The 27,332-nt window shown below is 35.2% G+C and overlaps 1 long non-coding RNA gene across 2 annotated transcripts; it reads right to left on the bottom strand.

Annotated features, from left to right (window-relative positions):
* Positions 1-4,994: 4,994 nt before the first annotated feature.
* On the bottom strand, positions 4,995-6,446 carry LOC145161072 (uncharacterized). 2 transcript variants are annotated; one of them, XR_013738343.1, is made up of 3 exons: positions 6,042-6,446; positions 5,797-5,916; positions 4,995-5,368 (listed from the first exon to the last, which is right to left on the bottom strand). It is a non-coding gene; the product is annotated as an uncharacterized LOC145161072 (long non-coding RNA). The 2 variants fall into 2 exon arrangements; XR_013738342.1 differs by lacking the exon at positions 6,042-6,446 and having other exon boundaries at positions 5,797-6,031.
* Between the last annotated feature and the right edge of the window lie 20,886 nt (positions 6,447-27,332).

Raw genomic sequence — 27,332 nt, 5'->3', positions numbered from 1 at the left:
TTGAAAGTTATGGGCCTTAAACCCGTGCCTCCCTCGCCTCCCTTGTTTCTTCCATGTGACTGCCCTAAACCCTAACCCTATCAATCTCTCAGCCGCCACCACCTTAACCCCCGGGCATCCCCAGCCGCCGTCGACCTTCTATTGTGAACAACCGTTGCCGCCACGTTCCTTGCTACACGGAACCGCCGAAGCCAACCACCCGCTGCTGTTGCCGGCGATAGAGAAGATCGATGGAGAAAGTGGCCACTGTTACCTCATCCTCTCTAGTAATGGCGCTATCCTTACCCACTCATTTCGCTCTTTCGGTTCTTTACTCCGTTGTTGCCACCGCTGTCCCGTCAACTGTCACATTTGACAGCGATTCTCCGAACACCGCCTGCCACCGCGTGGGTGGCGGTGCTGTGTGTGTTTTGTGTGTGTGTGTGTGTGTGTTCGTACTTCAACCTATGTCGTTGTGTGTGCGCGTTTCAGTTGTTACCATAGGTGTGTGGGTGAGTTGTCGGCTGGAAAGCGCAAGAAGACCACCATGGCAGCCAACCATGGTGGCTACCGACCATCTTACTCCTTATGCCGCCACCAACCACCATGAGTGGTGGCTGTGTGTGTGTGAAATGGTGTTATGTGTGTGTTTATTTCAGTTGAAGTTGTTTTTGGGTGTTGCTTGACCGGAAATTGAAGAAAAACCACCACCACCACCAGCCGTTCTGCCGCCACCAGCCGCCACTTTGGGTGGTTGTGTGTATATATGTGTGTGTTTGGACGGATGTTTGAAATGCTTTATCACAGTTTTGGCCTAAAATCATAACCACCACCACCGTGAGGTGGTGGCTGCCGTTGTGAACCACCGTTGACCACCACTACCCTACGTGGTAGTGGGTGGTGCCCGACTTATTTAACATTAATTAACCTAAAAATTTAACCATTGGAATAACTGGCACGCGATTGGGTTGGAAACCCTAATTAGGGTTTAGAAAACCCTAATTTTGGATATGTTAGTTTTGGAGTTGTCGGGACCCGCACTGTGGACCATTGGAATTGAATTATGAATTACGCCCGACCACACCGTATGACTGACCTAGTAGAATGATGGGCTTAATGGATTAAGTCCTTAATGGGTTAAGTGTTTTTAATTAACCCTAATCGTCATTTTATGTGAAAACCATAATTGTGTTGGGCTTTGCGTTGGCCTTTTTTGTTGGGCTTAGATGTTTGGATTCTGGATGGGCCCTCTAATAACAAGTATATGGACTAGGAAATTTGGATGATCTTTAAGTTAAGGCCCATGTGAAGGGTTTGGTCCCAACATGGAAGATTGGGCCATATGTTGGGCCTTGGTTCATTGTTGGCTTTTGGGCCTTCAGAGTGTGTGTGTTTGGGCCTTGGGCTTGGATCAAGCTAGTTTGGGGGTAAATTAGTCTTTTTACTCCAAACATGGACTGATGGTTATGTATTGGAACCCAATTATTAATTGGGTTTTGTTTTGATGTTGACAGTTCGGGAATCTGTCATCCAGCAGCTAGAGTTATATCCGCGGGATGTCAGCAATGCAAGGTGAGTCTTCTCACTGTTTGTATGGGTCGAAGGCACCAATGCAGGACCATTTGGTTTATGTATAGTAGGAAGACCCGGGGGTTAGCCCTTGGCAATATATATGAAAGACCAGGAGGTGGCTCCTGGCACACTGTATGCTAATTAGCTAAGTAGAGTAGTATGTATGCTAGTTGTCTTTGTGATGCTTGCATGGAAGACCAGGAGGTGGCTCTTGGCACTTGTCTGTAAGACCCATGGGGTGGCCCCCGACTTGGCAAGAAAGACCACGTGGCGGCCCGTGGTATAATGGCAAGACTATGTGCGGCTCATGGCACCTTTATTGATTATGATATATGAATGATATGTATGGTTCACGGTTATATATGGCATGTATGGATCAGTTGATATGTATGGTATGTGGTATTTGGGAAACTCACTAAGCTTCGTGCTTACGGTTTTCAGTTTTGGTTTCAGGTACCTCCAGTTTTCAAATAAAGGAGCTCGGGACGATCCTACGCATACACCTATGTTTTTCCGCAATATGTGATTTCTGGGAATGAACTCTGATAAATGTTTTATTTAAAATGCTTTTCAATGTGTGAACAAAGTTACAATAGTGTTTTGGTTATATTAAAAATGAAATTTTTACCTTGGATTTTTGGGTCGTTACACAATTACACCCCAAAAATTCATTTCTCATTTAAAATGTTACAATATTTTTGTGGTGTACATTGGCAAACTGGCATACAAGAAGTTATCACAAGGATCGCACTGGCCGCAAGTACAGGATCGAGCCGGGCGTCACAATAATATACCTGCAAAATAAGTCATCATAACAGCATAAGCCTCACGACTTAGTAAATAACATCTAGTAAAACATAATCAAATAAAACATATAATCATATAATGATCCATTTTTTAAAATTATGTAGTAATTAATCGTTTATCAGTTAATGGTATTCTCATAATCAATTTCTCAGCAATAATCTAACACTCTTCCATAATCTATTTCTAAATCAATGATGTATTTCTCAGTTAATGATTTATCTCTTAATCAAGATCTAATTCTCATCAATAATTTATCTCTCAGTCATAATGTATCTCTTTGTATCAAAATTTATCTCTCTAAGTGTCAATAAATCTTTTTCTATCAAAGTAAATTACTCTCTCTATCAATGTTTATCTCTCTCAATGGGAATGAATATCTCTATCATAATATGTCATTCTATCACCAATCTATTAGTTGTGATTTATCCGTTAATTGTAATCAATTTATTAGTTATAATATATTTCTCAATAATGATCTAATTAACAGAAATAAATAATTTCTCAACGATAATCAATTAATTAAATCCACGTATAATTCACATATCACACACATATCATATATCATAAATATCATAAATATCACTTATATCACAAGTCAATCACAAAGAATTAATTCGAAATGATCTATCTTTTAATATGATCTATCTTTCAGCTATAATCTATCTCCTTAAAATCTATCTCTCATTTATAAGTTATCATTTATTTAATAATCCATCTGTCAATCAAGATCAATCTTTTAATCTGATATCAATCTCCGAGTTATGATCTATCTCAATCAAAAATCTCTCTCATTAATAATCTATGTCATCGATCAATTACAATTCTCTCAACCAAAATCAATCTCATCAAACATCAATCTCTCGATCAATAATTTAATATTATATATATATATATATATATATATATATATATATATATATATATATATCATATAATGTATATAACACATATCACAACAACGGATGTTAGAGTAGTGTTGCTCACCTGGTCAGTCGGCATACTAATTCCAGTTTCGGTTTCCATTCTTCGCGGCCTATCAGTTCGTCACATGGTAACACCTAGCCATCACATAACAAGTTCCTCAGAACCTGTCTCAACTCACTACTAGGTATACTCTATGATCACTTATAACAATAATAATCAAATATCATAATATAATCATAACATGCTTAATCCGTAAGTTTTTAACTAAGTCTCTCATAATGGGTAACTCTCAAATATTGGGATGTATAATCCCGACAGTCCCATCTAAATCCAAAATCATAAGATTTACTCACAATCTTACCAACGGGTTTGTAACAGCACCATATCACAAAAACCCATAATATACTCAGGTCTATCAAATCTAAATAATAATCATATATCGTAATTACAATTTAACGGGTAAAAGATACGTCAATGTATCTTGTAACTCAGCCCTCGTATTACCGGCATAATGTTAGAACTCCACTATAGAAATCTCCCTCGAACGAGTCCCCAGCAGCATCACCGATCCCGCGTGCCAAACTCCCTCAAATGACACGAAAAGCTCTTGTATTTATAGTCAGATGCTCCTCACGTCATGACCTCATAGGTGTCACGTCGTGAGGATCTAATTCACTCCGATCTCGACACATATTGTACTTGTTTGCGGCGTATCTTGTTGATCTAACCCATCTCACGTCATAAGCATGTATGCCTCATGTCGTGAGGGTCAATAGAATCTCGTTTTGACACGTATGAACCTCGAACGTTCCGGTGACTCATCGCTTCTCACGTCATGAGATGCTTACTGTCATGTCGTGAGAGTCAAAAGTTTGACCGCTGACTTGGACTTCCGTTGACTTTCTCAAAACAGCAACACACTTTCATCTAAACTTCAAACGGTCATAACTTTCTCATATGTAACAATTGGCAAATTGGGTCAAGTATTGACGATCAGTTACCGTAAGCGTTGATATAATCTAGACCAAATGTACGATACACTAATGTTTATTAAATAAGTTCAAATAGTATTACACTTAATTGCTCAAAAAATTATATATTTTGAACCGAAAGAGTTACGATTTTTCATCCGAGTTCATTTTAAACATTAATATACAATAGGGAGACAGTGACATGAAAACCATAGAATTATACCAGATTGAGCGTGAAACCTTAAAAATTTGATTTCGAAATGGTTTCTACTGTTGGTAATTCATGTCGAAAATAGTTTGGAAATTGAATTCGTTGATTGCAAATCATAACGATAAAATAGTTTAATATTTCAAAAATCGTGTACATTTATATACATACACGTATGAAGAGCGTATTTTTTTAGACAATAAAATATGTAGTGGCTAAAGATCTTATAAAATCCATATTACATATAACAAATAAACAATTATGTTAAACACAATGTGTATATGTTAAGTAATTAAAACTCTATAAAAACACTAAATATATACATATTTATACGTATGTTATGTATCATTCCAAATACCAATTAATTGAATATATGACAATTCGAGCATTTACTATATACAAATCCCGAACTCTTTATATATCTTACCATCATACATAGTAAACCTTGATATAGGAGTGTATAAGTATTGTGCATATGAATTATTGCCTTCAAAAATATAAAACAAAGACACACATAAATACACACATGTATATGACTAAGGAAACTATTAATACATATGAAGACTAATAGAAATTCAACCAAATACATGACTAGATACATGTATGTTACCAGTTTTCTCAATCACAAAACACCTACATGTACAAATAAAGACCAATAGTATGCAAGGTACTCTACAAGATCTTTCCAAGATTGTAGTACATAATTTATCATCAAATTACCTACTAAAAAATATGCAGATGATCAGAAAAGCTTCATCCCATTCCTCACACTCCCATTCTCGGTCTCCCTTCTTCCCTCTTTTGTTTTCCTTTTTCTGTCCAGAAGCTGCCAAGGTGCTCCACCGGAGGTGAAGCTATTTCCGGCGAGACCAAGAGGGGAAACAGCCCCATCTTTGCTCCTTGCTTCCTGTCAATCAAAACAAACAAACACCCCACAAAGACCATTGTTGCTACTGTTAAAACAATAAAGATCGATAGATTCTGTATTTAAGAGACGAATTAATGACAAGAAACAATGATCAAAAGTGTGTCGAATGGTTAGATTAAAACGGCTTTAGAAGAGTTCACAAAAAAGGAACTTTTCTGTAAGAGCTTACAAAAGCGTTAGGGTTCAAAAGCGTAACCTTAATATGTTACATGCTTGCACTATATGTAGACTACGATACTAAGTAGTTCCTAACCTGGACAGGCCCATTTCGGAATAAACAAGACTATAAAAGCATACATTTGACACATCACATTATAGACCTAACAGCTATTATGTCGAATTACACTCACCCTCTTCCTTTCCTTAACTCATCAGAAAAACAAAACCCAAGGGGAGAAGGCTGTTACCTCCATTCAAGCCGCCATCATAGCTCTTCCCCTTTATCTGTCGAATCCCAGCTTCCTTTCTCCCTAGTTCCTGCTCAAAACGAAAGGAAGAAAAAACAAGGAGGCTGCCAAAGCAGCCCCCTGCTCATCCGTTTCACGGCTACTACAATGGTGCAATTACAAAAAAAAAAAAAAAAAAAAAAAGAAAAAAAGAAAGGGAAATAAATCGACTAGGAGGCTGCCAGAGCAGACCCCCATACGCTCACCTGTGATTATCGAGCAAAACCCACCGGAGCCGCCTGTCCCAACCTTCGTCTCTCCCCTGCTCCCTTCTTTGTGTTCCACTGCTGAAGACGAGAGATGAATCCAAGAGGAGCTCGTAGGAATTCGGATACCCCTATCCCCTCCTCATGATCCCACAACCACCACCGAGCCACCCACCTGCTTTCGTTTTCCTTCTTCTTTGTCCGAACAAGACAATCAGGTGGTGCCCTCCAAGGGATCGGTGACTGCCGCTGCTTCCGTTCACCATCGTCGATCCAGTCAAGCATCGGAGGTGATCCTCTCAGCGCCTCCTCGTGATTTGATCAACCACCACCGGACCCCTTTTGATTTTTGCTTCCTGATTTCCCGGCTTTCATTCATGTTTCTTCCTGTTCGATTGATCAGACGAGGGCATAAAAAGCCCCAAATTCTTTTGTTTGAATCACTTACTAAAATCAACCCCTCAATTGTATAAGTTATTACCAATCAACCCTATTTGTAAATTTTAATCAGCAACAGCCATATTGTTTGTACAATGTTACCAAATTAGCCCTTTTGGTATTTAAGTGACCAATCAACCCTTATTTACATATTTTAAATCAAATCAGCCCTTCATTTGTTTTAAATGATCAAAACTATTTACTTATGATTCAAATCATCACAAGGCTGCCCCTTTTCGTTAAAATTAATACAAACGGTCCCGAGAGTGTTTCAAATCTCAAGAATTGCTAAATTATGGTTTCTCGTGTGAAGCTTCACCAAAACGAATCGGGATTGAGATCATGCTACGAAAGTGAGTTTCTACGGCCCCTCTTTTACTGTTTAAATATTTGGGGGAAAATACATGTGTGTCTAGTAAAGTTTTGATAATTTTCATGTTTTATACACAAGACACCATCATACTTTATTATTGGTCGGAAGTTTATGAATTAGTAATCTAAATTGTAGAAATCATATAAGTTAAAGTAGAATGCTATAAATGACATAATTATCCTTCGTTGTGATATATTAATTAGTAATATTAAAAATCACAAGATTTTGGATAGATTGCTATGATAACATAAGTTAAGATTAAAAGTCATAAAAATGAGGATTTTATATGTATGAGTTAAAGCATCGAATGGAAGTATGAAAAGATATACAAATGGCCAAAATTTTATTTGAGTATAAAACGAAAGTACATGGTCATATTTGATGGAAAGACCAAGATTATGAAAATAGATAATTAAGAGTTTACATTATTAAAAATTTACTTTTAATATATATGAATTATGTAAAAATGACTGTAAAATTTATTAATATATTTTTATATTAATTATAAAATATAACTCAATTTACTAAGTTATGAATTTTTATTGCAATAAATAACATGATATACTTCAGAACTTAAGAGATATATTACATTGTATTAATCACATGAATCATAAACATTATGGAAATCGTTGGTTTCACATTGGTTGGAACCTGGAAAATATTATATAAACAACCGTTATGCTGTCTAAATTTCGTCATAACAGATAATAAAATTTAGAAATGTGTTAAGTCTTGCGAATCTCAAATGCCATAAGACTACAATCAATAATAAACCCAAAACATCAAAGAATTATAGGTGTTCGATATACTTATAATGGAGAGTTTAGGATTAGGATGCCTATACATATTGTTAGGATCCATCATACCCACAGGGCGTTTTATATGAGCTACGTTTGTTTCTAAATTCTTTATGAGTTAGGATCATTTCCTAAGCTGCATGGGCTATGTTTGTAACCACACTAAGGCTGTACATCTTAGCGGAAAGTCCTCTGTGTCATAACCGTTAATCAGTATGGAACGAGGAACGTCGAGTATAAGTTCTGGATTACATACTTATACGGGTTGACATCCCACCATCGGTTGCTAGCTACAACCATCGGCTGATGAGTCGAGCTTGGGCGTTGGCATTTCCTTCTCTAATTTTTTCATCACGTCATGAAATACGTGGTGTGGGCTTTGTTCGTCGGTTATGACCTCGTTTTAGACCCTGAATGTACTACTGTTACCGTATAGGATTGAAATAGGATAGTATACAGAGATTTTGTCCACTTATACTAGTTGAAAGAGACTATATGTAGTGGGATAGCTTGTGACTCAAAACGATAAGTGTCAATACCAGAAATTAAGTCATATAATACTTAATTAATATCATGACACGACTGAACGAGGTTTATTAACTTACAATTAATAAGTTATTTATATAAACCCTTTGTTTTTACACGAAAACACAATATCTATATGGGGAGGAGTTTGCCCCACTGGTTACGTGTCGATTTCTAAATTAAGTAAGATAATACTTAATTAATACCACGACATGAATTTACAAAGTTTATAAATTCGAAACTTATAAGTTTTACTTATAAACTATATAAATGTTTGTACAAAGTTTCAAGAGTAAATCTGACAATTTTATGTTTTCACAAATAGTGATATGACTTTCTTTTATATAAATTGGTATTCAAAATCTGTATATAAAAAGTATTTTGGTCATGAGAACCGTAAAGATTTGATATAAGTTTGATTTACTTATATATTCAACAAATGGCGTATTTTTAGATTTGAGCAAATGATATTTTTAAATAAGTACAAATACACTTTTAAAACTTATTTTTTTTATACTTTTGATCTAAAAACACATATTTATAAAAGCTGGTTAACCAGAGAATTGTTACAAAAACACTTGTGATTATAAAAGTACTTTGTGCCAAAACCTGTAGAACTCACCAAAAATTTGGTTGACGTATCTTAATGCATGTATTCTCAGGTTAACTAACAGCTCGGAAGTGTTCACTCAGAAGACTCTCCATTAATTATATTATACAGTTGTAAACGCCGGATTGTTAGGCATATGTCTCAATTTAACAATAGCCATTATCAATGTAATTTCTATTTCGGTTATAATAGAAGATTATATTTGTATTATTCATTATATGTTCAATAACTGTGATCATTGATTTACGTTGCACACCTCAGTGTTTCCGCCGGCGGCCGGGGGTGTGACATCATACGAACTCCGTTTTCAACGATTTTTGTACCCACGTAATCCTCTCAACCAACTCTAAAACATTTATCAACTATCTTTTGATAAATAACATTTAAAAATTTAAATAAACTTCATGCTATATTTCATTTACTCTTCTTATAAGATTCATATCTCGTAAATAATACTTGATACTACAACTAGAACCAGGTGTTATAAGCTTGTCTTTTTTGTAGACACAAATAAACTATGGATCATAAGCACTTCATCCAAAACTCTTTTAATAAGTGCCAACACATAGATTATGCTCAATATAATACCCTCTTCATTTCAATTCAAGGAGAAAAAACGAAAATGAAATGAAGAAAATTTATGTTAAGCAAGTTCATTCACCAAAAGCATAAGAATGAGCAATCCTCAGCATGAATTGAGACTAGTTTTATTATACCATTTTTATGTAAATCCAAAACCGTGCTCTATCCACTATGATCAAATGAGACATAGCCCGGAGAAAGAACTATTTTCTTAGTCAAAGAAGTTGGTTGAGAGAAAGCAACCATGGCATAATAAACCCTTCTCTGTTGTATTTTCAACAAGATATCTTCAGTTTAGTAAATATACATTGGACAATTCTACTTTTTCCAAGTTGGATTATGATTGTAATGTATTATAAGAGACAATAGAAGGTTAAAAAGAGAGATACTGCATACATCTCGAATGGTCCATTGAGGTCCACATAGTGAATGAAGATTAGAACAGGCACTATAAAAATACCAAATTCGTTGGCCGTGGAAAGGTTAAAACTTCAAAAACAAATGATGCTTACATTACAGAATAAAGAAAAAATATCTCACTTGATTCCACCGTTGTTCATGCAAAAATACAGGATGTAATATCTTTATAACCTTTCTCATGTGGCGTTCATTCCAAATTAATAACCAAAAAAATGATACGAACCTATCTCATACTAGGCTCGTATCATGCCATAAGCCCAAGTGTAGAACTCACTCCTAAAAGCTAGCTTAAAAGAAGAGAGGACACCTATAATTATAAGCTACTAATCAAACTTTCATTTGGCCGATGTGGGATCGTAAGAATACCCAACGATTTGAAGAGACAACGTCCTCGTTGGTCATGGTTGGCACTGAAAGATCTAGTATGCTCAAGAGTCATATTAAAGTGATATTGTTAAATAACATATGATACTAATGGGTCACACTAACAACAACTTGATACAATTGATTATTTATTATAAATTGATTTTAATAAATATTCAATAAAACTCTTATAATTAAACTGGAAATTATTTATTTCATGGAAATAATAAATTCCATTAGCAAGTAACTTAATGTATATCATATGGTATGATTTATAAGTCATGTATAAACTTTTGGACTAGTTGAATCCTTTTGTATTTTTCCTAAAAGACAAGGTTTATATTTTATAAAAGAGTTTATAAAAGTTTGACTTTCTTTCTTCTTCTTTATGAAATTTTCGAGATATGCATAAAAAGAAGAAGTGTATGACTTGTCTAATCATGCTTTAAAGGCATGGGAGACATGCTTATGACAATGGGGACAAGTTTTCTTAAAATGATAAGGACTAATGGTTACTACCTTCACTTTTTGCATATAAATATGAGGCTTGCATTCTTGAAAGAGTGCTCATTCCTTCTTCTCTTCTCTATGGCCGAGAGCTCTCTAGGAGACTCTCCTTCTCTTATTTGCTTTGAGTTATTGAAGATTACTTGGATATATTTTGCTCTATTTAAGTTCATATTGGTTATGAACTTAAAGCTTAAGGGTTTAAGAGTTTTGGACTAGCATCTACATCAAGTTGAGTCATTGTTGGTGTCTTAAAGGTTCCACATTCTTCATCAACTTCCAAGCCTCCCAAGAGGACCCAAAGAACTAGAAAGTTTGTTATTTCTTAACCTCTTCTTTGGTTAGTGTTTTAATATTTCTATAACTTACAAGAAGATCCTTGGTGGGTATAAAATGTTTATGTTACTTCAAAATAAAAGTCTTCCGTTGCCATATCTTTCAAGTTTATGAAACTAATTTTGATCTAAAACCCAACAATTGGTATCAGAGCCATCTTGCAAGTTTGGTTAGATTTTTGATTTTTGGAAATCTTAGTTTTTGGAGAATATGGATAACTTGTTTTTGTGTAAAAATAAGTTCATACATATTTTCTATGACAACTTTTTTATTTTATGTGACAAAAGTTTCATGCATATTTTGTCATTTAAAGTTGTCTTAGAAAAATAAAGGTTGTTTGATGTGTATATTGATGTATATGATGTGCATAAACTAGCCAAGGACCAATGTGTTGTTATGTTGTTGTGTTGGTTGTTTTTATCATAAAATGGTTGTAATAATTTATTTATTCATATGGTATGTAATAATTAAATAGATTAGTTTTTCTTGGTTATTTTTTAAAGTAATAGATTGGTTTTTAGAATTAATTTATCTATACAAAAATGTAACAAGAAATGAAGTTTGAACCATTTTTTGAAGACAAAAGGAAAATTTTTGAGTTCAACATGTGCTGGGCAGAACATGACACTTTCTGAAAAGTGTCATGAATGCTACACATGTGCTGAAAAGGTGTTGCACAGAAAGATGACACTTTCTGAAAAGTATCATGAAAGCTGCAGTTTTTCCTTTAAAGAAGTCTTTCAAATATTTTGCAAGCAATGGGTGTTTACTCAAGTGGGAGCTTCTACAACAACATTACAAGAATTTTTTGGTCCCCTTATATGTCCCTTTAGGAATGGACTTGACACTTTTGTGTTGGCTCACAAAATGTCATTAGTTGGTTATGTTTATGCACATATCTTTTTATGCATTATTTTGTGTGATTGATAAAATTAGTATTTCACATGCTAAAATAATTTTGGACAAAATAAACATCACATGGAGTTTGGGTTTTTCAAAATTGGACATAAGATGTAACAAGTTATTATATTTAAAAAAAAATAAACCCAGTTTTATAAAATCGTTAATAACGGCAAATTTTGAAATACTTCATTATAAATTTTAAAATGATGATTTTTGTAACTTATACAAACTCCAAATATATAAGTAATAAAATGAAGTTTTATTAAATATATAAACGGTTCAAATACATTCAAACTTAATACCGGTTATTAAAATTGAATTGCGTCAAATTATATAAAAACTAGCTTTTTATATAGAACCTTTAAAAGTGATTTTCTTTTAAAAATTGATACCATGGTTTATTATATACATGTAATAACCATGATATCACATGTTTTTAAACTAGAATTATAAAACATATATAAAGACCCTTATTTTACAAACCTCAAATCTATGCAATCCTTTTGAAAAACACTCGCACGTCTCTTGTATGCACTAGTGGGATAAATGATACCTAACCTCTTAGTGTTATCTTTTGATGGCCGAGGTGTATTCGCGATTTCTATAACCAAGCTATAGGCCGATTACATAAGTTTTTCAAATTGGACGATTTGATCGGAAATCTTTTGTGATAAAGGATACCTAAGCAAGAGAGTTTCGATGCATAGATGAGATCAAACATGTCTAATTAAATTTGTTATTAGCGATCCCATAAATCTAGGAAATTATATAGCAAGATATAACTGATAATCGATGTCTACTGGGTTGAGTTCAAATGGATGGGATAAAGGATACCTAACCATTTATTTGTTTTGCAACTTGGATCCTAGACTTTGATAATTTATGTTTTTGGAAACTAAAAGGGTATTAATTATCAAAGATTAAATATTGAAAAGACTAAATGAATTTTGTTAAAAATTTTGTAGTTAACTAATCCATTCTCACTATCATGCATTGTCATTTTCTTTAATGACTTAATGAAACAATAACATTCAATAGATACAACTTCAATGAATGGGTTCATGTCTTAAGAGACACTCTCGTAAGAGATATGAAATTGTATACAGTTAAAGGTCCTAGTCCTAAACTATTTGCTTTGAGCAATTAAACCTGAACATGATACCTAGTAAAGGCATCACTGTGATGCTTAAGATGTTTCTAACATCAAACTAGGAATAGTTATTCATGACTTCTAGGAAGTCTTGGATAATTTAAACATGTATATCTGATGATATAACAGGTCAAGCAATATTCCAATAAATATAGTGATATTTTATTTAAAACTAGTTTAAACATTGGAATAATGCAAGGGTAACAGAATCACCTTGTGTGATCCAGGAGGTCCATGTTTTATGGACTGAACACCTTTAAGCCCAAGAAATCTACTAAAACCCACATAGATGGATCTTGGTTCTTTTGTGAAGAAACTAGACATTGGAAGAGGATTTACTCCTCTTATTTGGAAAGAAAGTCTGGAAGAGACTAGTACTTCTTGTATCTACTAGATAGAACTCATACTTTTCATATAACACTTAGGTACTTGGTACTTAAATGTTAATCTAATATTTGTAAATGGCTTGCAAATATTTATTGAAGAGCAACCAAGCTGAGCACAATCAAGTTGGAACTACATTCTAGGAGTTTAGTTTATTAATTATGCTTAGAACATAAATTACTTGTAATGTAAAAAATTATTTGTTTTGGAACAAAGTGTGTTTTAATTTAGAATGTCTAAATTTATGTCTCAGTTATTTTATTCAAATGTTTGATCGTTTACTTAATCGTTTTTCATAACGATAATATTCATATTCTGAATGATTAACTTTTATTTATGAGACTAGATCTCTTAATAGAGTTGTGAAGTAAATATCAACATTTCATAAATAAAATTAAGTTCTATATGTAAGCACTTTTGACTTAAACGTGTTTTAAGTCAAACTCATCTTTGACATTATTATCCTTATTATATAAATGACATTCACATATTCCAACTTCAAGAAATAGATATTTGAAGGCAAATAATGTAGTTTATTTGACATATGTGAACCTTATTTATATGTAAAGGATTCTTAATGATATTTTCACTAAGGTGTAGAGAAAATGATTAAGGAACTATACACTTTGATGCATGACTTCCTTTCTAATGAATGCCTGAGATTAAGCACAAAATACCAAATCAACTTTATTAACAACTATAGTAGTTTTAATTATATTTTACATGGTAAAGCATAATTATGAAATCTTGGTTGAAGGTTTTAAAAAGTTGAGATACAAACCAGTAAGAACCATCTAAGACCTTAATGATAATAAAGGATGAATTAAATCTTACTTGGTATAATTTACTTTCTAATCGGTAGAAATATCCTCCTTTAATCTTTTTGGGATAATACTTCAATCACTATTAATTGTATCTTGATACAAAGGCCAACTAATAAGTAGATTAAAAATTTTATAAGATTAAGTATGGAAAGGCTCTATCCTCATCTTACTTAATGTTTTATGGATTTGAAGCCGATGTTGGACTAAAGCTTCTAAACCCAAAATCTACTAAATACATATTTGTATAATACTCTAAATGTGGCTTAGATTGTAATATGTAAACCCACCAAGAATAGGTCCTCTTATTCTTGTGAAAGCTAAGTTAGTAGAATGCAAGCTTCTAATGACAAAGCAAGTGGGAGGTACATGGAACTTAAAGAAGCTCAAGAACCATAAACTTATGTAGTAATAGTTGGCACTAGTTTTAACAAGGATTGTTAAAATTGAATAATAGCTATCCACAAACACAAATTGTTCGCATTAATGGTAGAATTCATCTATGACTTGAGAAATGTGGAATCTCTCATTGATGAGATTTTATTGATGGTTTCTGGAAAATCCATCAAATACCAAGATGCTATGTCGTCAGATCTTGAATCTGATAAATGACTTAGAGTCATGAAGATGAGATGTAATCTATGTATGAGAATCAAGTATGGGCTTGATTAAAATTTATCCCTATAGCAAGGCTAGAAGGAGCTTGAGATCCACTTTTGGATATAAAGCAAACATCTCAATGTTTCAATCATCATTTTATGTAAAACCATAAGGTATGTTTTTATATCAAAATGAATGGAACATATGTGTTTACTAAGAACTAGTGGGAGCATAGTCAAATTCCTAATCTTGTATGAATGAGACATACATAATCATTTGAAATCACATTCTGACTAAGCAAGTTCGTTTTCACCTTGACTCAGAAAGTGTTTCTAAAATGAAAGACTTAGGAAGAAGAAGATACATTCTTGGAATGTAAAATCTATAAGGGATAGATAAAATGAATGTTAAAAGTTTCATGTCCTTATACATATATTGGCAATATCTTGAAAGGGATCAAGACACAAGATTCTTTTGGAGAATTCTTGGCATTGTCATATGGCACCATTTTGAGCTAGCCTCAAAAGTAAATAGCTCATATGCTTGAACTAAATAAAATGATCTATATTCTATTTGCTTGGCAAATGAATTCATTATTTACGCCATATTATGCATAGGACATGGTATTTGATCATGCTGTAAGCATGTCATACAATATTAATTGAATGCATGGTTAAGTCACTGGATGACTAAGAGAGAGAATTCTAAGAGTACTTTAGAAGAACTAAGAGAATGTATATGAGACCATCAGTTTAGAAAGGATCTTTATGGAAAGAGCTACACAAGATGTTAATTTCTAAACAGATATATATATATATATATATATATATATATATATATATATATATATATATATATATATATATATATATAAAATTATGAATTATAATTGGATTTTTTACTTCATTATGGAATGAAAAGTAAGTTTTGTTGGAATGACGTCCAAGCAAAACATAATGACACAATCCACTACAAAATAAGAATACACTACTTTAGAAGTTGAATTCAAATATGATTGGATGAATGGATCATTGAAAAACTATGTTGATTTCTGTCATTCAAGGATCACATAGAAATCTTTGTGACTTCGAGAGTATACCTAATCAAGCTAAGACTCTATGTCATGAAAAAATACCGATCATATTCTCCAAGATATTTAACTATACTTAGAGTAAAGTTAAGTATGGAGATGATAGTATTCACAGAATTCACAAAAATTAAAATTTGTCAGATCCATTGATAAAGTCATTCTTTTGAGTTAAGTATGAATGGTCACACTTCAGCTATAAGACTTTATTATTATAGAAATGGGTTTTTGAATTGGATTTAGTATTTGGATATTGGAACATTATAACAACAACTATTAGATAATGTTATGATATATTAGGATACAGTCATCACATTAATACTTGTTGTGTTCTATGTTAACATGTTTAATCCATGAATAATGTTATTATTCTAAAGGTTCATAGTCGGTTATAATTGTAGGAGCAGTTATGAAATAAGACTAATATGAATTGGATTGATTGACTCTCACTAGATGAAAGTATGCAAGTGGTTGTAACCAAGTTTCATAGGTACTTGTCAGAGAACTAGTATTGAACTGACCCGCATCAAGATCATCTCATGGATCGCTATCGTGAATGATACTTGATTAAAAGGTACTATCTTTGTATCCTTAACACCTGAGATACATAGTGGGACTTATGTGTAGGGAGTACTATGCTTTGATAATGGTCAAATGTTGTTCCTTAACCGGACAGTTATAAAAGCCATTTTCAGGTATGGTGTGAACTATACAAAAGGCTTATGTAGTCAAGATGGGATTTGTTCCTCTTATGTGTAGAGAGTTAGACATCTAAGGTGCCTTACCAAAAGTTGAACATCTAATGAGATTGATCACGACCCGAATCTCATGTTCAACATGATGTTTGTAGCAAATGGATAACTGATAAACTTACCTTATACACCAATTGTAGCTTTGAGATATTTGGGAATTGGGCGTTGATAGAATGGCACAAACAGTTGTATGGTCTTAGGGGCAGTGAAATGTTTCTAGACGTTCACCACTGTCTATATCAGTCTAATATGAGTCTTGCGCAAGTGGGAGATTGAAAGATCTAGTATGATCAAGAGTCATATTAAAGTGATATTGCTAAATAACATATGATACTAATGGGTCACACTAACAACAACTTGAGACAATTGATTATTTATTAGAAATTGATTTTAATAAATATTCAATAAAACTCTTATAATTAAATTGGAAATTATTTATTTCATGGAAATAATAAATTCCATTAGCAAGTAACCTAATGTATATCATATGGTATGATTTATAAGTCATGTACAAACTTTTGGACTAGTTGAATCCTTTTGTCTTTTTCCTAAAAGACACGGTTTATATTTTATAAAAGAGTTTATAAAAGTTTGACTTTCTTTCTTCTTCTTTATGCAATTTTCGAGATATGCATAAAAAGAAGAAGTGTATGACTTGTCTAATCATGCTTTAAAGGCATGGGAGACATGCTTATGACAATGGGGACAAGTATGCTTAAAATTCTAAGTACTAATGGTTAATACCTTCACTTTTTGCATATAAATATGAGACTTGCATTCTTGAAAGAGTGCTCATTCCTTCTTCTCTTCTCCATGGCCGAGAGCTCTCTAGGAGACTCTCCTTCTCTTCTTTGCTTTGAGTTATTGAATATTACTTGCATATATTTTGCTCTCTTTAAGTTCATATTGGTTATGAACTTAAAGCTTAAGGGTTTAAGAGTTTTGGAATAGCATCTACATCAAGTTGAGTCATTGTTGGTGTCTCAAAGGTTCCATATTCTTCATCAACTTCCAAGCGTCCCAAGAGGAACCAAAGAACTACAAAGGTTGTTATTTCTTAACCTCTTCTTTGGTTGGTGTTTTAATCTTTCTATAACTTGCAAGAAGATCATTGGTGAGTATAAAATGTTTATGTTACTTCAAAATTAAAGTCTTCCATTGCCATATATTTCAAGTTTATGAAACTAATTTTGATCTAAAACCCAACAGGCACACCCTTTTCGGTCCAAGCCACCACTCCGAGTCATTCTTGGTCATGGCTACTTTGGTACCCCTTTTTTCGGGTCTAAGTCACCACTTCCTACGCCACCACTACAAGTGTTGGCACCTCGAAAGATGGGTTATGGATTTGATACCAATTGATATGAACCTATCCCATACTAGGCCCGTATCATGCCATAAGCCCAAGTGTAGAACTCACACCCAAAAGCTAGATTAAAAGAGGAGGGTAAACCTAGACTTATAAGACCCCAATCAAACTTTCATTTGGCCGATGTGGGATCGTAAGAAGAAACCTACTTCAAGAAAAACTGATCCTCTCTAAACCCTAGAAATCACTATTGTCTCCATCAACAATATGAAATTGGTGTAGTTTTTGGTGTACTTGCAGGTGCGATTCTCACTCGATTTCCATTGTTTTGAATTCAAGCGCTTAAAGTCTATTTCAATCCAAAAAAGTCAGAATTGGTCCGAATTCAGGTTTCTGGGTGTATTCTCACCATGACGATTCAACAAGGTTCTGTAGTTAGGTCTGAACAAAGTTGAACAAGATGTTCGTGATTTTACGACAACCTGCAAGGAAAACGACAATCTGGAAGGAAAAGATGGATTTACCAACACTTTACCCTAAGAAAATAGAAATTGAGAGAAGGGGATGGTCGATCGGATTCTTTCACCACCAACACTTAACCCTAAGTTGAGAAAAATTGAGTGTGAGGAGTCATAATACCCTAAATCGCCAACTAAAATGGCGTAGAGTAGATGGGAGATAGAGCGGGGAGGTATAATTTTCAATCTCCAGTCGCTGTGAGTGCTTTATGAATGATTTTGTGCCTTGTTCAAGATGCGATAACTAAGAAGGGAGCAACATAGAAAAACACACATCAACTTCCATCGCTTTGGTGAGAGTGAGGAACTTAGGTCGATTTGCAAGTGGAGGGAAGGAGATTTTTTTGTGAAGTGAAAATTTAAAACCTAGCGAGAATTTGAGGGAGTGGGTAATTTGATTTTTTTTTCAATCTATCCTATTTCTTAGGTATTTCGTTATCGTAGGAAATAATTAAAGGAAAATGTCATTGTAACACAATGAACTTAGGTGTTTTGTCCAATTTGACCAATTATGTCTTTTTTGCGCAATAGGTCATCTGACATGTACTTTACATTTCAATTAAACCATTATCATTAGTTTTTAACCATTCCTCTGTTAACCAGTTATTTGAAATTACACAAATGACCCCTATGGCTTAAATTTCTATCATAGTTGGTCCATACCAGAAAGTCAATGGCTTAAATTAACACTCATCCACCATGAGACTAGCTCCACACCATCTCATTGATATTGACATCTACTTATTGAATTGTTTGACTTCATAATGATTCAATTGTGAAATCTGATAAAAATACGGTGCTAAAACAGTGAATTGCCGCCGCGTTTCGAATTTGTTTGAAATAGAAACAAATTGTCGCTGGTGAAACGAAGGATATCATTAGTTGGTATAGCGATGGAAGACAAAGAAATAGCTTAAGATCGGATACAAAATTGGAATATTATGGATATGCTTTGAGACGACCAGGCTTCCGGATCAAAGAAGAATTGTAAGGCATTTTAAGCACTGTTGTAAAAATCTCGATTAGGTCCTGATTAATCTCCGATTAATCCCTAAGCGCTACCCGACCGATTAGAGAGCGCATAGCGATTAATCCCTGCCTACAAAATAACGGAAATAGTAGAAAACGATGAAATTTTAACACTTTGAAGAAAAACTATCTCAATAGAAACAATTTGAGGAATGATTAATGTTGTATTAATCATCTTAACCTATTTTATAAAGATATTAGTAGTATTTACGACTTTTGTTATGATATTAGTCATATTTAATTTTTGAAAATTTAACGATTTAGCAATTAATGGTCCCCGATTAATCTCCCGATTAATCCCCGCCTAACCGATTAATCCTTTAATCTCAGTCTACCGATTAGCTAACGTCGAGCGTTTTTTACAACCTTGATTTTAAGACACGCTTCGCCTCAAACACGTCGATAAAGCGTGGACCTCCACTGTCCCTATCCCCACCCCTTATATGTAGATCAACACCAACAGTACTACTAATCGTATGATGATCTGACGTGGTTCTTCGAGGGATCCAAGTGACCCGAACGTCGACGAACTAGACAACGAGGCAACTCGATAATTATGGTATATGTCGGACATGCAACGCAGCGGACGGTTACACCTACTGGATACCAATCCAGATGAGAAAGATGATAATAACCCCCCGGACAGCGGCGAGAAAAATACTGAACAACAGTTTTCGTTGATGTCATTGGTCTCAAATCACAAATCTCATTACAATACACGACCAGATGAACACGTTGAAGAACATCACGAAGAACCAAAACCAAAAGAAAATAAATATTATACGAGTCAAAATTTAAATTAAATCATTCGAGATGGGTCAGTCGTCCTTTTAGAATGTTTTTGGTTGAAATCGCATTTTGATTTCATCAAATTGGGTGTTTTTCACATACGTAGTGGAAAAATGGGAAGGTCGATATTGTCGATTACTTATAACTTTAGATGCCTTTTGGATGCTTCGAGGATCGATTGCGCCATGGATTGAGCAGCATGGAGGTTCTCGGAGGAGACAAATGGCATGGAACTGTATGGCTTGTTCACGGATTGCATAGGATCTAGCCAGGGGATTAATGGGGAAGACAATGACAATATTACATTATGGTCCCCAAACTGTATGGATATGAAGTAGTTTTATATACCAGTTAAATTAGAATAAAAAAGTAATTCAAAAAATAATTGTGACCTAGTACTCGGGGCTTTGTTTTTTAAAAAAGTGATAATTTGTGTACAATATGTTTTTTTATTTATATATAATAATTTATGTTTTATAAAGAATTAGATTATAAAAAGTCTTTATGTTTGTTAAATATATGTGGTTTCTAAAAATAATTGGTGGTGTATAAAGCGGTTTATTTTTTTAATCATTTTTTCAGTGATTTTGGTCTAAAAAACTATTATATCTTTTTTTTAATATTTATGTTGATGTTTTTTAATTAATTAAAATGAAAGAAGAGTCCACCACATCCCCATCGTCCTCTGTCTCCCCCACAACACATACCTAACCTTCTCATTTTCAAAATTAATGGAATTAGAGCCCCAACCCCATCTGAAAACATCCTTCGAGCTACTGCTGTATTTCATCGGAGTCGTCGACCTCTTTCCTAAACGTCACAATATTTACGGTTACACCGACGTCACAGATCTAAATCAGATAAAGCTAAACCCTAACTATTCTCCGCCGTCGTCTCTATAATGTCCACTAGGAGAATAACAATGCTTACTATCCCTACCAGGAACCATCTCTATCTCTATGGAAAACCCTAATCTAGAGTGTGAAAAAAACCCTAATCCATATGAGAAAGGCAGCGATGCTAGAGGATCTACAAGCATTGGCGATTAATTGGAGAAAGCGAGAGACGAAAGTGGAGGTGGCAGATTTGACCGGTGGTGTAACAACCCGAAAACCATGATAAAATTTTCATTTTTAAGCAACAGTTACAGACATTAAATTGTTCCAAAACCACTACATAATAACAATGTCAAATCATTAGAGTAACAATATCAATAAGTACGAAAAATATGGAGGGGAGAGTGTTGTGCTATCACGTCGGGCCCTTCCCCTTAGTACAGGAAATACCTAAAAACATAAATACAAACTGTAGGCAAAAGCTTAGTGATTTTCCCCAAGTACCACATACCAGACATAAATAATTTAGTGTTATGGGCCAAACCATAGTCTTGCAAGTTGATAGCTTATTTTATTTCCTTATTTTTATTAGTTTATTTTAGTATTTTTTAGCTCTTTTTATTAGTATTGCATTGTATATTCATTATTTTCTTTATCATGGATCATGTCGGGTACTTTCTATTTTGCATGAGATATTTTGCAGGGTTTTGGAGCTCGTTGCGGTTGCGGTTTGACTGGAGTTGGGCTTGGTGGGATTTTCGATGCATTATTGGGCTTTACGGATCCATCAAAGGAGATTTGGGCTTAAAAATTTGAAGACTTGGATGAAGTGGGCTTGTGAAGATGGGTCATGGATTCTTATTTTGGGCTTGTACTATCCATATTTAAAGCTTGAAGATGATTGGCCAAATTTGAATCATGTGAGGCATGGAGGGGACCAAGGGAATCTTGGATAGTGGAGTGGTGTAGTGGAGAAAATGGACCAATAGCATTCCAGCAACACTTGCGAGGGTGGAGTCTCAGTCTCGCAACACTTGCGCGGGTACCCGCGCAACTGCACACTTTTGGGCATTTTGGTCATTTTGTTCACCATTTACCTTGGGGGTTGGATCTTTCAGCATACACTTCAATTTTCCTCCATTGGAGACCATTAGAGGCGATTTTTGGAGCTTGATACTCATTTCTTCTCATCTTTCTAAGTAATTGGTAGATTCTTGATGCAAAAACACTTTTGTGATTGTTATTTTGTTGCCATGAGTGGCTAGTTTCTCTATTTTGGTTAACTTTGGCTAAAACCCTTGGATATTATTGGGTTTTTGAAGGATTCATGCTTAATTGTCATTTATCTTATGTTTATGATTCTAGTTCATATTTCTTATGCTTGTTTAATACTTTGATCATGAGCTTGGTACTTGACTGAGCAATTGTTGGTTTATTTCTTTGGTTTAACACTGAATCATTGAATTTACTTAGAACAAGGGCTTTATGATGGTAGAAATCATCTCTAGCTTATGAATTATGACTCCTTTATGGATGTGTAAGCATTGACATCCTCTAGGAATTGGGGATTCCTTCATTCTTAAGGCTAATCAGCTTCTTTGGTTCAATTGCTTCAATTGAATCCTTGATTTTGGTTAATAAGGTGTGTTGTGGGCTTCCCCAACCTCCATACTACCTATGAGGAATCTTTGCATATCATGCTTCATTATTGCTATAACCAATGTGGGATGAATGATAAGCTTCATATTGAATCCTAATGATAAACACACAAATGTTCATTGTGTTGAATTGCCTTGGTTAACCAATTCTCTCCAATATTTGAGCATCTCACCATCTTGCTTAATTGCAAGCTTTTTAGTTATTCAAGTCTTTTAGTTTTCAAGCAATGACAACACCCCCTTTTTAGTTTAACTGTAGTTAGTTAGTTTATTTACACTAGTTCTATTGGATTGCATTGGTGATTGAATACAACCATTTCTCCGAGGATCGATACCCCTTTTTACCATTATATTACGTTTTATTTGCAAACAAAGGGTGTAATTTTCTTGGTGGACTTGACATCCCACCAAGTTTTGGCGTCGTTGCCAGGGAAATTGGTTATTGTTATTTGATTGTTTATGCCTAGGTCTATAAGAACCGGTGAACTAATCTACAATCTGGAGATTGAAAAAGAAGCAAAAAGGTTGAAAAAGTTAGCCAAACAAGCAAAGCAACAACAACTCGTTCAAGCTTCTTCCTCTTCTCCACTAATCAACATAGAAGATCAAGTTCATACTTCAAGTGATACAGAAACCAACCCGAGTTCTCCAATTGTTGGTCATTCCTTTGAAGACATTCCGTTTGAAAACTACATAGCCATGAATCACACTCCACCACACAATCCCAACCCAAACCCAAACAATCAAGATGCCAATACCCCACCCCAACAACCACGACATCAACACCAAGAACCTCTCATAGATATGCCACCTTGGAATCAACCCCCCCCCCCCTCACCCAAATCAAACCAATTATCAACAACCACAACCACAAAACCAAAACTTCCACCAAAACAACCAACCTCAAAACAATGATTTTCAAGTTCAACAACAACAAGCACCTCAACAACCTCCAATGTACCCACAACAACAACCCCCTACAGCTAATATCCTAACTACCAACCTTATCCACCACAAATATACAATCACCAACAATACCCATACCCACCTTACCAACAACCTCAGAATTACATGCAACAATATCCCAATAACCACAATCCACCCGATCCCCCTCAAGAGTTGACACTTCGAAAAATGATGGAAATGAATGTTACTCACACACCCCTTGGTATTGTTTATCCCGCAAACCGCCGAGGGATTGAATTGAAGTCAAGTTTCATACATCAACTCACCAAGTTCCATGGGTTGGATAAAGAAGATCTTCAAAGGCATTTGAAGTCCTTTTGTCACACCTCCAAACCAGAATGGCGGAAACATTCGGGGGTGGATGACTTCACGTAGTATCATAACAATTGAATATTTGTAAAGAAAGTAACCCAACCATCATAAATATAATAAAAGTTACATCGTTGCATGTAATGCATGTTTCAAAAGAATATTACAAATATGATGATTTAAAATGTTTTGATAACAGACGCCTTAGCCTTCCTTCTCCAAAAGCTGATGGTTACCTGTATTACTGATTCCCTGAGAAATACAAGTAGTTTTGAAAAAAGTGTCAACAATTAAGTTGGTGAGTTCATAAGCGTTTTTGTACTAAAATTTGTATGTCTTTCGGTAAAAATAATTGAACGTGTTTTCCAGAAAATCCCATATTTTCTATGTATGTGTGATAGTTTGAAAAGGTTCCGAAGGCTGGAATGCAATAGTATCTTTCATGCTAAAATGGTGAAAGTGGATTTATACATATATAATGTAACACTGAATGCATTTAAGAGTCTCGTAAATCAAAATATTTCGATATTCCATGTGAGATTTATAACCATGCTATTGACCCAGACTGCCTGTAACAACGTTCTTCAGGCGTTGAAGTGTTATGACGTTTGTCACCCCAGACCTGTCGGTCCAACTGTAGCTAACAGTTTAGGTGCGGGATTGTCAATACCATATAGATCTATACACAAGTATCACGCTCTCCCTACAAGAGATTATGGTTTATAATACAGGACTTGAAATGCGTACTTGAGAGTACGGTGAAGCCGGATGTCTCACAAAACTTAGTATCAATAAATTTACGGAATGAAAAGTCCACACTACTTGTAAATAAAAGTATTTCCTTTTTATCGTGTTTATGTAAAGTTGTCATGAATATTTCGTAAACTACACCTATTATAGTTTTTCAAAAGTGTGTTCCATTTGGTGATAAAAACTTGACGTAATACCAACTTTGCATGTAAAGTGTAACGTTGATGTTAATGTTGTTTAACATTTATAAACAAGATATAAGTAAAGTATTCGAAACCATATATAACGGTGCGTATTTGAACATAAGTTTTTCTCGTGTTTCACTTGTATTCCCCTCCCCCCCTAAAACATGAAAAAGACGTGAAAATGTAGGGGTATGAACTCACTTGGTTGAAGTGGTGGCTTGAAGAAGTTGAGACTAAAAATCGAGCAGAACTTCGACTAGAAAAGTTGATCTCTCGGGATTCTCGGGAACTCTCGAGACTCTCGGGAGCGTAGAACTTCCTTCAGGGCTTGGATATGAAACCGGAATGTCAGGATAGCCTCGAGAGGTTAGAAGTGCGAAATTTGGGAGAGAACGAAGTAAACTTGCAACCAAGATCCGTAACCCTCGCACCCTTTATATAGGGGCTGGACATGGTGCGAACGTGGGGCGTTCCTGCTGGGAACGCAGGGCGTTCCCCTGAACGCAGCGCGCTCCGAAGCTGAAATACGTCATCACTTACGACCCTCGGATGGGATGGCGAGGGGACAGGTCTGCGAGTACGAACTCGGGGCGTTCCCTTAGGGAGCGCAGGGCGTTCCCTTCGGACCAACCTTGGAAGTTGTGCCCCGAACTTGTAAAATCCGTAACTTTCGCGTACGATCTCCGTTTTTGACGTTGCACGCGAAGGTGAGAATATACTCTACAACGCTCGTTTAGACTTCATCGGCTAATTTTGATTTATTTTTAATAATATAGTTTTAACAGGCCGGGACTGGAAAAGTCCGTTAAAAATCCATAACTTCTTCATCCGACGTCCGTTTTCGTCTGTCTTTTTACCGTTGTATTACCATTGACGAGATCTTCGATTCTCGTTTAGGTCGCGTCGGCTAAAAATCGTTCGATTTCTATTTCGAGTTTTTTGCTGTCTACTGCTACTCCGAAACTTAGAAAAAATCATAACTTCTTCATACGAAGTCAGATTTGGACGATCTTTTTATACACGCTCACGGTTTAACATAATCTACGACTTTCGTTTAGATACCTAAGGCTAAATAGTATTTTATTGAGATTTCACTTTTTACGCTTAACGATGTTTTACCGGTTGTGTCGCGGATTTTCGATTGATCATAACTTCTTCGTTATAACTCGGATTTGAGTGTTCTTTATATTTCTGAAAACCTTGACGCGATATCTAACACTTTATGTATCCCAATTGGGAATTTAGAACACTTCATTTTTGACGCTATTTTTATTGATTCAACATAGTTTATAATATTTGACTTTTTGAACATTACATTGACTCGAAATATCGGGTTGTCACATCATCCCCCCGTTAGAGGGAATTTCGTCACGAAATTTAATCTAAGACAGAGTTTATGGACTAGGAAAAAGATGTGGGTACTTTTGTTTCATCTGATCCTCGCGTTCCCAGGTGTATTCAGGTCCTCGCTTGGCATTCCAACGGACCTTCACTATGGGTATGCGACTTTATTTTGTTCTCTTAATTTCCCGATCCATGATCTCTACAGGCTCTTTTACGAAGTGGAGACTCTTGTTGATTTCAATTTCATCCAGAGGGATGACGAGAGTCTCATCGGACAGACATTTCTTTAGGTTCGACACGTGAAAGGTAGGGTGTACGTTATTGAGTTCCTGCGGTAATCGTAGTTTGTATGCCACCGGGCCGATCCTGGCAAGGATCTCGAATGGTCTGATATACCTTGGGTTTAGTTTCCCACGCTTTCCGAAACGTATTAAACCCTTCCAGGGTGAGACTTTCAATAGTACCCGGTCCCCAACCTGGAATTCCAAGGGTTTCCGTCTTTTATCCACATAACTCTTTTGTCTGTCTCTTGAAGCCTTCAGTCGTTCTCGGATTTGGAAAATCTTCTCGTTAGTTTCCCTTATGATTTCCGGGCCAGTGAGAGTGCTGTCGGGTACTTGACCTCTAGCTAGTTGCGTATCACCCACTTCAGCCCATCACAGAAGTGATCTGCACTTACGACCGTAGAGGGCTTCAAATGGAGCAACCTTGATGCTAGTGTGATAGCTATTGTTGTACGAGAACTCAACCAATGGTAAATGGGTATCCCACGCTTTACCAAAATCGATCACACAAGCTCTTAGCATATCGTCCAAGGTTTGAATGGGTCTCTCAATCTGACTGTCGGTCTGTGGGTGGTAGGCGGTACTCATGTCTAGCCTCGTTCCTAGAGATTTATGTAGTGACTGCCAGAACCTCGAGGTGAATCTACAATCTCGGTCCGAGATAAT

Source organism: Lactuca virosa, chromosome 2 (genome assembly GCF_052849685.1).
Source record: "Lactuca virosa cultivar CGN04683 chromosome 2, Lactuca_virosa_CGN04683_v6, whole genome shotgun sequence".
Taxonomy (NCBI): Eukaryota; Viridiplantae; Streptophyta; class Magnoliopsida; order Asterales; family Asteraceae; genus Lactuca; species Lactuca virosa.
Note: the sequence above shows the minus strand (reverse complement) of the source record. Positions and strands in the feature narration are given on the sequence as shown.